Source organism: Mustelus asterias, chromosome 5 (assembly GCF_964213995.1).
Source record: "Mustelus asterias chromosome 5, sMusAst1.hap1.1, whole genome shotgun sequence".
In the NCBI taxonomy this organism is placed as follows: Eukaryota; Metazoa; Chordata; class Chondrichthyes; order Carcharhiniformes; family Triakidae; genus Mustelus; species Mustelus asterias.
Genome location: NC_135805.1, coordinates 108,492,218 through 108,505,595, shown reverse-complemented (window position 1 = coordinate 108,505,595; position 13,378 = coordinate 108,492,218).

Here is a 13,378-nt window from a genome sequence, read left to right as displayed (position 1 = left end):
CACTGCCTGGGAGTGTAGTCGAGCCCGAAACCTTACAACCTTTAAAAAATCTTTGGATGAGCACTAAAAATATCATAATATTCAAGGATTTGGGACAATTGCAGGAAAATGGGATTAGCAGCTAATGGCAGATATTGTCAGTGCAAACTCAATGGGCCTTTTCTGCGCTGTATGACTCTATGGCTCTATGACTCTAGGACTCAAAGGGATGAATTGTGATTAAGATAAAGGCAGAGGAAGATGCAATTATTTTTCACTCCTAGAGTAATTTTATATTTGGAAGTTTGAAATGCTGGTTGTTGAGAGAATCTACAGTGCAGAAGGAGGCCATTGGGCCCATCGAACCTGCACCAACAACAATCCCACCCACATCCCATTCCCAGAACCCCACATATTGACAGTTCTAATCCCCTGACACTAAGCAGCAATTTAACATGGCCAATCAACATAACCCACACATATTTGGACTGTGGGAGGGAACCGCAGCACCCGGAGGAAACCCACGCAGACACGGGGAGAACATGCAAACTCCACACAGACAGTCACCTGAGGCCAGAATTGAATGTGGGTCCCTGGCGCTGTGAGGCAGCAGTGCTAACCACTGTGCTACCATGCTACCTGTTCTGGAAGTGGAAAGCATTCTGCTCCCCTGCATTGGCATTCTTCACCTTGATCAGCAAAAAAATCACCGCAGGTTTCAGGACCCTGACATCAAGACCAAATAGGGTCCCAAGACTGCACTTGCCAGGAGTGAGACCATCAGAGCAAATTTCCTGCAGGTATCCTTCAGATGGTCTACCTTCAATCTCATCGTCCAATTAGGAATGGTGAGGAAAGGAGGGGGAACTCTTGATACTGCTGACCCAATCAGAAGCCTGGCAGTTCTGGAGCCTCGGCAACCCCACTGGGCGAGGTGGATGCTGCTGAGGCAGGTTGCAGACCATAAGGGCAGCTCAACGTGGAGGTGTCTTCACTGGCCCACTCATCAAGGTTTAAAAAACTGAGTCAAGACTGTTGTGTCATGTGGGTTGGAGGGAAAACATTCCTAATCATGGAGAGCCCTTAGCAATATGAATTGGCTGCCTCTCTGGAGTGGGCAGCTAAATCACTTCTTAGCCCACCCCCGGGAAATTTCCTTGGCGCCCAGAGTGCGTTCGCTACCCACCATTTCCTGGCATCCGCACCTCCAACCCCATCCACCAAGGGGTCTGGAAATTCAGCCCATGAAATCGACTCCTGTAACACCCAAGAAACATTCATCGTAAAGAGTGGAAATCCAGACACTGGTTTACAATGTGCACAATTTCCTGACTGTCAAAAGGAGAATAAATTGTGCGCAGCAAGAATTTCATGCACTGCAAATTGCTTCCAGCCTTGGTGAATGAGTTAGAGTGCATTGCTCAATACCCAAAATCCGTATGATATTTTTCTTTCTGCAGTAGTTGGTCAGACTTTTTGAAGAGATTTAGGAGTTTAATTTCCAAACTGAATATAAACAGAAGGACTCCAAGCTTGATGCACTGGCCAAGTGGGAGACAGCTAATAGGAGCAGAGAGGGAGGCTGCCATCATGCTTTATTCATATTGAGGGAAATGTATTAACACAGGTGCATTTTTGATCTTGCAAGTTCTGCAGGTGCAATGATAACTTGGCACTTTGATGTAAATTAAACACACCGTCCACAGTTACTTTGCAACTTTTGGAGTTATGCATAACTAAGCCTTGATTAGAATCAGGCCCCTGAAGTGCAACTAATCAAAGTGGACTTATTAAACATGATTTGAGTTGACAAGTATGGCAGACAGCTGCAGACAACACCCAAGTGGCTGACAGGATCCTAAAAGAGCCAGATCACAGAAGCTTTGGGACTGGAATGGGATTTCTGATACTTGTTTCCCTGCAGTCTTTTAAAATGTACAAGTTAGTATGTTATTGTCAGAGGATAAAGCAATAATTTGAAACAAAGTAGACTGTTCAGATAGAAGTTCCAAAAAATTGAGAAATACTACTTGAAATATTATTATGATAGTAACTTACATTGTACTAAAAATCCGATAGCCATTGAAAACATGCACAGGGATTGCAATGTGCGAGTAAGCCCTGCCTGTTCTAAATAAGTTTATTTGGTGGCAAATACCATTAGCTTTCGGAGCGCTGCTCGTTAAAACTCTTACTGTGTTTACCCCAGCCCAACGCCGGCATCTCCACATCATGTTCTAAATAATACAGGCAGTATGCAACCTTTAAGGTCCTACTAGTCTAAATGATAGTGGCAGACAATCCAGTGTTAACCACGGTGTTGAGTGGTTGCACACCTCAGCAGGAGCCTCAAGTTAATGCACAAACGGCATCGCTTAAAGTTAACCTGCAATACTTAAAGTCAGTATTCAGCTCTCAAAGGCAAGGTCCGTTCAACCTGCAGCAGGAGCTGGAAGCGGTGAAAAAAGAATTAATGGGCAGAAAGAAAAAATGGCACAGTGGTGGGCACAAACCGACTGTTTATACTCAGCATGACAGCATTCATATTCCCACCATTACCAGTGTGCCAGCTATTGTCTGTCAGCAGGGCCAGATAGGAAGAAGAGGAGGAAAATGAGAATGAAGAGCAAGAGCAGGAGGAGGAGATGGAGGAAGGGAGGAGATAGCCAGCATGCCCCTTGTCTGGACTTTCTGTCACCAGTTCCTGTAAATACAATCCCGATCCCCATTTCCCACCCGTCTCCTGTCGTACCATTCACATCTTGTGTCCACTTGCTGATCACAATCCTGAAATAAAAGCCACCATAAAACAACCAAACCTATAGCAACTTAATTCAATAGAACATCTAATATTCCATACAAAACTCAAATAAACACCCTTGTGCATCCCCTTAGGGAGAATGCTTCTTTTGTGGGTGTATTTACCCCACTTTTTTGTTGTCTCCTGGTCTGAGATGGTGTAGTCTGCAGTTGAGTTCTCCAGGCCCAAATCTACTCGACAGCTTCCTGCAAGGCCACCCGCAGTCTCCCTCACTGACATTCAACAACTTTCTAACAACTCAACTGCAGCCATTGGGGTAGCACTGTACTGGAGGTTAATGGACTACCACTGGTTGGTATTTAGAAAGGTACGGGTGAATTTTAACTCCCCATATCCGGTGGAAACTTGGCAAAATGGGAGTCAACATTAAGATGTTTATTCTCTGCAATGATACAACACCACACTGATTTTGGTATTCATAATAGCAGTAACAGCTTGTATTTATATAGCTCCTTTGAAGGCGGAAAATATCACAAAGTGCTTCACAGGAGCAATATGAGCAATGTTAGGTGATATTATGGAAAGGGCCAAATGCTTGGTTAAATAGGTAGATTTAAGGAGCATCCGAAAGGAGGAAAGAGGGTACAGAGGAAGAGAAGTTTACAGTGGGAGTTGCAATGATGTGGGTCTAGATAGCTGAAGGCACAGTCATCAATGGGAGAGCAATTGAAGTCAGTGATGCTCAGAAGACAAAAATTCGAGGAACGCAAAGATCTTGAAATGTTGTAGGGCTGAGGCAGGGGCAGAGTCTGACAATAATAAAAGTGGACTCCATCCCTTTCTCTCAGCTCCTTCCCCTCCGTCGCATTTGTTCCGATGATGCCACTTTCCAAAGTGGTGCTTCTAATATGTGCTCCTTTTTCCTCAACCATGGATTCTCATCTACAGTTGTTGACAGGGCCCTCAACAGCGTGCGGTCCATCTCCCGCGCAATGACCCTCACCCCCTCCCCTCCACTCGCTCCCAGAACAAGGATAGAGTCCACCTTGTTCTCACATTTCACCCCACCAGCCTCCGCATGCAAAGCATAATCCTCCGCCATTTTTGCCAACTCCAATGTGATACCACCACCAAACACATCTTCCCTTCACCCCCTCTGTCAGCATTCCACAGAGACCATTCCCTCCAGGATAACCTAGTCCACTCCTCCACTGTACCCAACACCTCTCCCATCACTCATGGCACCTTCCCATGCAATCGCAGAAGGTGTAACACCTGCCCCTTTACCTCTTCTATGCTCACCATCCAAGGTCCAAAACATTCATTCCAGGTTAAGCAATGTTTCACTTGCACCTCTTTCAACTTGGTCTATTGCATTCGCTGCTCCCAATGTGGTCTCCTCTATATCGGAGAGACCAAGCGTAGACTGGGTGATCGCTTTGCTGAGCACCTTCGGTCTGTGTGCAATCAGGACCCTGACCTTCTGGTTGCTTGCCATTTTAACACACGATCCTGCTCCCATGCCCACATGTCTGTCCTTGGCCTGCTGCAATGTTCCAGTGAAGCTCAACGCAAACTGGAGGAACAGCAACTCATCTTCCAGCTAGGCACTTTACAGCCTTCCGGTCTCAACGTCGAATTCAACAACTTCAGATGACTTGCTCTACCCCAGCTCGGCCTCCTTTGTTTTCATTCTATTTTATTTAATTTTTTACTGTTCTCTACCTTTTATTTCTTTATTGTCTTTCTTCACTTTTCTTCCCACTCTTTTCCCCTACTTTACGCCCCTTCCCTTACCCTTTCTCCCCCTTTGCTTCATCTTTTCTAAATCTTAGCTCTGTCCCATCCATTTCCACCCCCACCCTCCAACATCTTCATTTTAGCTTCTCTGCCGTTTGCCATTCACACCGTTTATTCTCTATTAACCAGCTATTAACCGGTTTCCCTGGTTTCTGTGGCTATGATTTATCTTTCATTCCCTCCCCCTGCAGTATAAATATCTCCCACTTTCTATGCCTTGTAGTTTTGACAAAGGGTCATCTGGACTTGAAACATCAGCTCTGTTCTCTCCTTCCAGATGCTGCCAGACCTGCTGCGATTTTCCAGCATTTTCTCTTTTGGTCCCCATCCTCAATGATGGGGGAGCCCAGAACATCAGTGCAAAAGACAAACATAGACCATTTGCAACAATCTTCAGTTAGAATTACCGAGTGGATGATCCATCTCAGCCTCTTCCAGAGGTCCCCAGCATCACAGTTGCCAGTCTTCAGCAAATTTGATTCACTCCAAGTGATATCAAGCAAATCTGAAGGCAATGGATACTCCAAATGTTATGGGCCCCAACAACAATCTGGCTATCAGACTGAAGACGTGCTCTAGAACTTGTCGTGCCCCTAACCAAGCTGTTCCAGCACAGCTACAACTCTAGCACCAACTCAGTAATGTGGAAAATTGCCCAGGTATGTCTTATCCACCAAAATCAGGACAAATCCAACCTGGCCAATTACCACTCCATCAGTCCACTCTCGATCATCAGTAATGTGATGGAAGAAGTCATCAACCGTGCTATCAAGCAGCACTTGCTCAGAAATAACCTGCTCGCTAATGCTCGGTTTGGGTTCTGTCAGGGCCACTCAACCCTTTATGACAGCCTTGGTCCAAACATGGACAAAAGAGTCGAACTCAAATGGTGAGATGAGAGTGACTGCCCTTGACATCAAGACAGCATCTGGCTTAGTGTTGCATCAAGGAGCCCGAGGAAAACTGGAATCAGTGGGGAATCAGAAGAAAACTCTCTGGTGGTTGGAGTCATACCTGGCACAAAAGAAGATGGTTGGAGGTCAATCATTTCATTTCCAGGACATCACTGCAGGGGTTCCTCAGGGTATTTGCCCCAACCATCTTCAACTGCTTCATCAATGATCTTCCCTCCATCATAAGGTCAGATGTAGGGATGTTCGCTGATGATTGCACAATGTTCAGCATCATCTACGACTCCTCAGATCCTGAAGCAGGCCATGCTCATTTGCAAGACAGGGACAATATTCAGGCTTGGGCTGATAAATGGCAAGTAATATTCAGCCACACAAGTGCAGATAATGGCCATCTCCAACAGGAGAGAATCTAACCATCGCCCCTCAATATTCAATGGTATTAGCATCTCCAAATCCTCCACTATCAACATCCTGGGGGTTACATTGACCAGAAACTGAACTGGACCAGCCATATAAGTACTGTGACTATAAGAGCAGACAAATCTAGGAATTCTGTATCAAGTAACTCACTTTCTGATGCCCCAAAGCCTATCCACCATCTACAAGACTCAAGTCAGGAGTATGATGGAATAGTTGCTTGGGTGAGTGCAGCTCCAACAACACGCAAGAACTTTGACACCAGGACAATGCAGCCCACTTGATTGGTACCCAGCCACAAACACTCACTCCCTCAACCACTGATGCACAGTGACAGCAGTGTCTACCATCTATAAGATGCACTCCAGCAACTCACCAAGGCTCCTTCGACTGCACCTTTCAAATCTGCAACCTCTACCACCAAGAAGGACAGGGGCAGCAAATGCATGGAAACACTCACCACCTGCAAGTTCCCTCCAAGTCACTCACCATTCTGACTTAGAACCATATCACTGTTTCTTCACTGTCACTGGGTCAAAATCCTCAAACTTCCTTCTTGATAGCACTGTGGACATACCTACATCACATGGACTGCAGCAGTGAAAGCAACTCACCACCATCTTCTCAAGGACAATTAAGGGTGGACAATAAATGCTGGTTTAATCAGAAATGCCCATGTCCCATGAAAGAAAAAGAAAACATTGCCAGCATCAGACAGACTGATTAGACAGCAAGTACATCGAGGTGGGCAGCCTCCTTCCCAGAACAACAGCAAGTCAAAGGGCTGGCCATTGGATAAACCTCTCTCAAATATTTTATGACAGAGTCATGAGGTTGAAATGGCTGTAGTTGTGCCCATTCCCCTTGGGCCTTCTTTCAAAAAAAACATTTTCGGACAACATCTGAGACCACCTCCATTTTGAGGCAGCCTCGCGGTCACCCACTTCCAGAAACAAAGGCTGCTCATCTCCCCATTGAGTCAGTCTCTGAACATCGCTGCAGGCCTTCTCATTGGATCTCCCACAGTGCACCCTCATCCGATGTTCGACGGCGAAGCATGGAGGCCGCCTTGTATAAATTTGCACCAGTGAGAGCGTTGGCATCAAGCACAGACTCAGAACCCACATATGGCGTCAACGTTGGAATCCCAACGTCCACAGGAAAATTCAGTCATATTGTCAAGAAACAAAAGTCTGCACAGTCTGTGAGCTGTTAACAATAGCAGGTGGCAAGCAGGATCAGGAGAGGAGAATACATTTTAATTCATTTATTTTTTGTGTGGTTCCCTGTGGGTTGCAGTCAGAGCAGCGCAGTGACTCTTCCAGACTGAGCCAGGAAATCTTTGGCCTCCTCAGTCCATGGTTCCTTTCATCCGCTCCCAGCTCAATATTTTCACCTCCCCAGTCAGCCAGAGATTTTGTTACCCAGATTTTCAGCGACGGCCCAGAGCTGCATGGTTGTCTGCTCCTGCTGACCAGTTTCTGGGCCATCTCACCATCGTGGACTGGACTAAGTGAGGAGATATTAAAATGAGGCCCAGGGGATATAGCCAGACAGGCCTCACTCCAAGAGCCAGATGGAGTGGCACCTGCTTCAGTCCTCCACACTCGGAACCTAAACCCGCGGTTTCACATCGGGGCTTAAATCTCTTTTGATCAATTAGGTTTTGTTAGCCAGATATGATGTTATTTCTTATTTTGTTTCAACCAATTTATGCCTGGAGATAAGCAAAAATTAAGATCAAGACTATAAGAAAGTGGATCAAAAGTGGATATCTCCTGATTCAAACACACTAGCTTTTACAGTGTGAAGCTCTGGAACCTTCCTAAGGTTGTGCTGAAGAACTTTTGCAGGGCCTTGATGAATCAGTTGACCTAACAGATTAAACCTTCAACAGAGCTGGCAGTTTATGTTCCATTGTAGGAGGCATTCGTCAAATCTTTCAATCACTCCTTGGAGGCTAAAACCTGCACTGTGCTCTCAGAGGAAGAACATTTATCCTACTTCTATGTCACGACATGCAGTGGTAACCTATCAGCTGATTGAGTTAGCAGAGAGCTACACGAGATGATAATATTTCGAATGGGCTTCCATCCTCCCTTTGCCCATTAAATAAATCTGGGATAATGATGAATGTATTCTGACACCCCACCTTCAACACTCGAAGGTTTTCAATGAGCTAAGGCCATGAAATTCCAAGAAGGATTGCCAATCAACCAACCAGTGTGTTTCGTTCACTGAGGTACTTCTGAGAAACCTCAATGTCATGGGCACAGGTGGTGATTGAAAATAAGGTGACAACAATCAGAATAAGTGCAGCTTTTTAGTTTCCGTCCTTCAAAACATATTTGTTTGGAGATGAGTCTCAGACTAATTTTTTGAAGTTTACTCGTGTGGCCAAAAGATAAACAATTCTTATTACAAGGCATCTTTCCCCAAGGGTGGTGATCTATTTAAAACTCGTGTCACTAGCTGGTGCAGATTTGCTGAATGTCCCATCACTTAACCCAAAACAGAATGGTTAATTCTCAGCTTTTTTAAAAAAGGTTTAAGAATGATCCGCCACAAAGCTGATGAGATGAGGTACAACACTGATTTTAATCCCCTCATCCACATTTCCTCTCCATAGGACAAAGTCGCATTCCAAGTTCACACCTGGGTGTCCCACCCAACCAGAGAGATTAAAAATGAGAATCATACAAGTGGATCACACTTATTTATCAATAATAATCCACTCACAAACATGCAACTGTTAGCATTTCGGCAGGCATTGTTCTATACATCACAAGATGGGGTCTGTTGAAATACGAAGATACTGCAGATGCTGGAATCTGAAACAAAAACAGAAAATGCTGGAAAATCTCAGCAGGTCTGACAGCATCTGTGGAGAGAGAATAGAGCCAACGTTTCGAGTCAGGGTGACCCTTCATCAGAGCTGTTCTTGTTTTTGTTTAAGTACCAGGTGTTCACATGTTGAAGATTCATTACTGGACCGTATCATAGAATCATAGAATCCTGACAGTGCAAAAGGAGGCCATGCGGTCCACTGAATCTGCACCAACTCCCCGACAGAGCATCCTACCCAGGCCCTATTCCTGTAACCCCAAGTATTTAACCCACTAATCCCCCAAATCTACACATCTTTGGACACTAGGGGGCAATTTAGCACGGCCAATCCACCTAACCTGCACCCAAGGAAACCCATGCAGATAGAGGGAGAACGTACAAACTCCACACAGACAGTTACCCTACGCTAGAATTGAACCTGGGTCCCTGATGCTCTGGGGCAGCAGTGCTAACCACTGTGCTACTTTACACATACCACTATTTCAGCCCATCTTTTCAAATTAGATTTAGGTCGCTGGATGGACTCATTATGTAGGATTTTCCATGTCCCAGTGGGATGCACTGGGAGGTGGGGTGAGGAGGGGGAGGGGGTGTAACCAGGAAGCTAGTGGAGAGTCATATCTGAGTGGCTCCCCGACACAGTCCCACTACTTAGAAGTTCTTCAGCAATGGGAGCAGAAGTGAGGTGGCTTCCTGCCCAGAGGAATTGAACATTCAATTGAAGAGTCCTGTTAGGAATGATTCTGCAGGTCTGCAGGTGGAAACATGCTGCCGCTGTCGCTGGCTCCAATCTGGAAAGATCATTGGCATAGCAATTGATAGTGCTGGGAACCCTGGAAGTCCCTGGTAGCACTGTCCTTGCCCTGCTCTTTTGCTGCATGTCTGATTTGAGGAGGTGGCATGTCCACCGAATAACCCCTTGCTGATGTTTTCCTGGCTGAGGCTGCAGTAAGAAAAGTCTCCTCTGAAGCCTGTGGTGAATATTGCTTTCTACAGAGAGCCTCGCTCCTCCCTCAGCACACAAACTCTATCTGTGTTGCCTCTGCTCCATCTCCCTGTGATTTTGCAGACCAAGAGAAATAGTGCCATAATTGGGAAAGCCCAGGAGTCTTTCAAATAGATACCATTCCTTGCAAAGCTCCGGGATCGTTCCTTTCTGAGTTGTGTGAGCTCTGACAACACAATATACAGTTCATCCATTAAGACTGCAGCAAAAAAAGAAAGTGAAAAACACTTCACCAGAAAATGCCATGATAATAATAATGGGGTGGCACGGTGGCACAATGGTTAGCACTGCTGCCTCACAGTGCCAGGGACCCAGGTTCAATTCTGGCCTCAGGTCACTGACTGTGTGGAGTTTGCCCGTTCTCCCTGTGTCCGTGTGGGTTTCCTCCATGTACTCCGGTTTCCTCCCACAGTCCAAAGATGTGCGGGTTGGGTTGATTGGCCAAGTAAATTGCCCCTTAATGTCAGGGGAATTAGGAGGGTAAATATGTGGGGATACGAGAATACGCTCTCCTGGGTGGGAATGCGGTCGGTGCAGACTTGATAGGCCGAATGGCCTCCATCTGTACTGTAGGGATTCTATGATTAAATACCATTAAACAGGTCTAGTTGGGGATCCCTCATGCAGTTGAACACAGGATTAGTTGCGATATTTAAGAGAGGGCATTAACAGGGCCAACGAGGTCCAAAACAGTAGGTTACGTATCAAATCAGTTTAGATGCCAACTAACATCATGACCTGCTCACTCAGAGCAGCACTATGTTCCTCCCTAACGTAACAATCAGTATGGCAGTGGTGGTGATGGGGGTCAGGAGGGTTGGTGAGGAGGGGGCAGATAGTTCCAGTCGGAAGTCATTGGGAGCAGGTTCCCTCCATAATTTTCCTCTCCAAGTTCCGGAGCACTGAACCCAATGAACTTTGTGGCCTTTGTAAATGGTGATGCTGATAAATCAGATGAACATACAATGTTAACCAATTCCTAATACGCTACTTTGATTGTGAGAAAGACAAATTGGAAAATTAGTGAGAAGGGACAGAACCTTTGGAGCAACAATGAGATTTAGGAAACCCAGCACACAAATCTCTAAAAACTGGTGCACAGCTACAAAAAGTAATCAAAATGGTGAAAGGAATTTTGGCCTTTACCTCAAGGGAGCAGGAATTCAAAACTGGGAAAGTGATACTTTAATCAGACATCATCAAAAATACTGCATTTAGTTTTGGGTATGGAGCCTTAGAAAAGATACATTTTGAAGGTTTCAGGGAAGATTTATTGAAATAATACAAAGACTTAAAGGGTTTAATGAAGAAGACATATCCTCAGAATAACTTGTATTCTCCTGATTTCAGAAAATTGAGGGTTAAACTAATTGAGGCATTTAAAATGGCAATGTGATTCACTTGGGCAGATATGGACAAACTATTTCGTTTGGTGGAGGAATCCAGAAAAAGGGAGCATAATCTTAAAATTAGAGCTTGGTTATTAGAGGTTGAAATCAGGGAGAACGTTATTCACATTAAGTCAGTGGAAATCAAAAGTCCTCTTCCTATTGGATGGTGGACACTGTGGCAATGGAAAATTTCAAAACTGGGATGAAAAGAGCTTTGTACAATATGGACAACATGGAATATAGAATAAAAGTAGGTAAATGGATTTGTGTTCCAGATAAGCCATCATCTAATTGAATTCAGGAGCAGGTGTGTAGTGGTGAATAACCAACTCCTCTTCCTATGTTCATATGCATTGAAACACCCGAGTCATCTGTTATTCTATATTTGCAGGACTAATTCAACCCACCAAATTACCAGCCCATCAATCTATTCTTAATTATCTGCAAAATGATGGCAGGGGGTCATTGACAGTGCTATCAAGTGGCACTTGCTTAGCAATAACCTGCTCAGTGACACCCAGTTTAGATGCAGCACTCTGACCTCAATACAACCTGAGTCCAAACATGAAAAGAAGAGCTGAACTCCAGCAGTGAGGTGAGAGTGGCTACCCGTGACATCAAAGTAGCATTTGACTGAGTGCAGCATCAAGGAGCCCTAGCAAAACTGGAGTCAATGAGACTCCAGGGCCTCGTTGGCCCTGGGGGAGAACACTCCACTGGTTGGAGTGATAGGTAGCTTAAAGGAAGATGTTTGCAGATGTTGGAGTCAATCACCTCAATCAGGATGGTGTGACAAGACGTCAATGCAGGAGTTCCTCAGGCACTGTAAAGGTCCAACCTACTTTATCTGCTTCATCAATGACCTTCCCTCCATCATAAGGAAGTCTGGACTATACAATATTCAGCACCATTCATGATTCCTCAGATACCGAAGTTGTCTGTGCTGAAGCAAGACTTGGACAATATTCAGGCAATAACAAATAACATTCATGCCAAGCAATGACCATCTCCAACACGAGGGAATCTAACCGTCTTCCCTTGACATTCCATAGAACCATAGAACCATAGAAAATTACAGCTCAGAAACAGGCCTTTTGGCCCTTCTTGTCTGTGCCGAACCATTTTTTGCCTAGTCCCACTGACCTGCACTTGGACCATATCCCTCCACACCCCTCTCATCCATGAACCCGTCCACGTTGTTCTTAAATGTTAAAAGTGACCCCGCATTTACCACTTTATCCGGCAGCTCATTCCACACTCCCACCACTCTCTGCGTGAAGAAGCCCCCTCTAATATTCCCTTTAAACTTTTCTCCTTTCACCCTTAACCCATGCCCTCTGGTTTTTTTCTCCCCTAGCCTCAGCGGAAAAAGCCTGCTTGCATTCACTCTATCTATACCCATCAAAATCTTATACACCTCTATCAAATCTCTCCTCAATCTTCTACGCTCCAGGGAATAAAGTCCCAACCTATTCAATCTCTCTCTGTAACTCAGCTTCTCAAGTCCCGGCAACATCCTTGTGAACCTTCTCTGCACTCTTTCAACCTTATTTACATCCTTCCTGTAACTAAGTGACCAAAACTGTACACAATACTCCAAATTCAGCCTCGCCAATGCCTTATATAACCTTACCATAACACTGCAACTTTTATACTCGATACTCCGATTTATAAAGGCCAATGTACCAAAGGCACTCTTTACGACCCTATCCACCTGTGACGTCACTTTTAGGGAATTCTGTACCTGTATTCCCAGATCCCTCTGTTCAACTGCACTCTTCAGAGTCCTACCATTTACCCTGTACGTTCTACTTTGGTTTGTCCTTCCAATGTGCAATATCTTACACTTGTCTGCGTTAAATTCCATTTGCCATTTTTCAGCCCATTTTTCTAGTTGGTCCAAATCCCTCTGCAAGCTTTGAAAACCTTCCTCACTGTCCACTACACCTCCAATCTTTGTATTATCAGCAAACTTGCTGATCCAATTTACCACATTATCATCCAGATCATTGATATCGATGACAAACAACAATGGACCCAACACTGATCCCTGCAGCACACCACTAGTCACAGGCCTCCACTCAGAGAAGCAATCCTCCACAACCACTCTCTGGCTTCTTCCATTGATGTAGAAAGCTTATGGTATTTGCTACCAAATAAACCTGTTGGACTTTAACCTGGTGTTGTGAGACTTCTTACTGTTCTTCCATTGAGCCAGTGTCTAATCCAATTTACTACCTCCCCATGTATACCTAGCGACTGA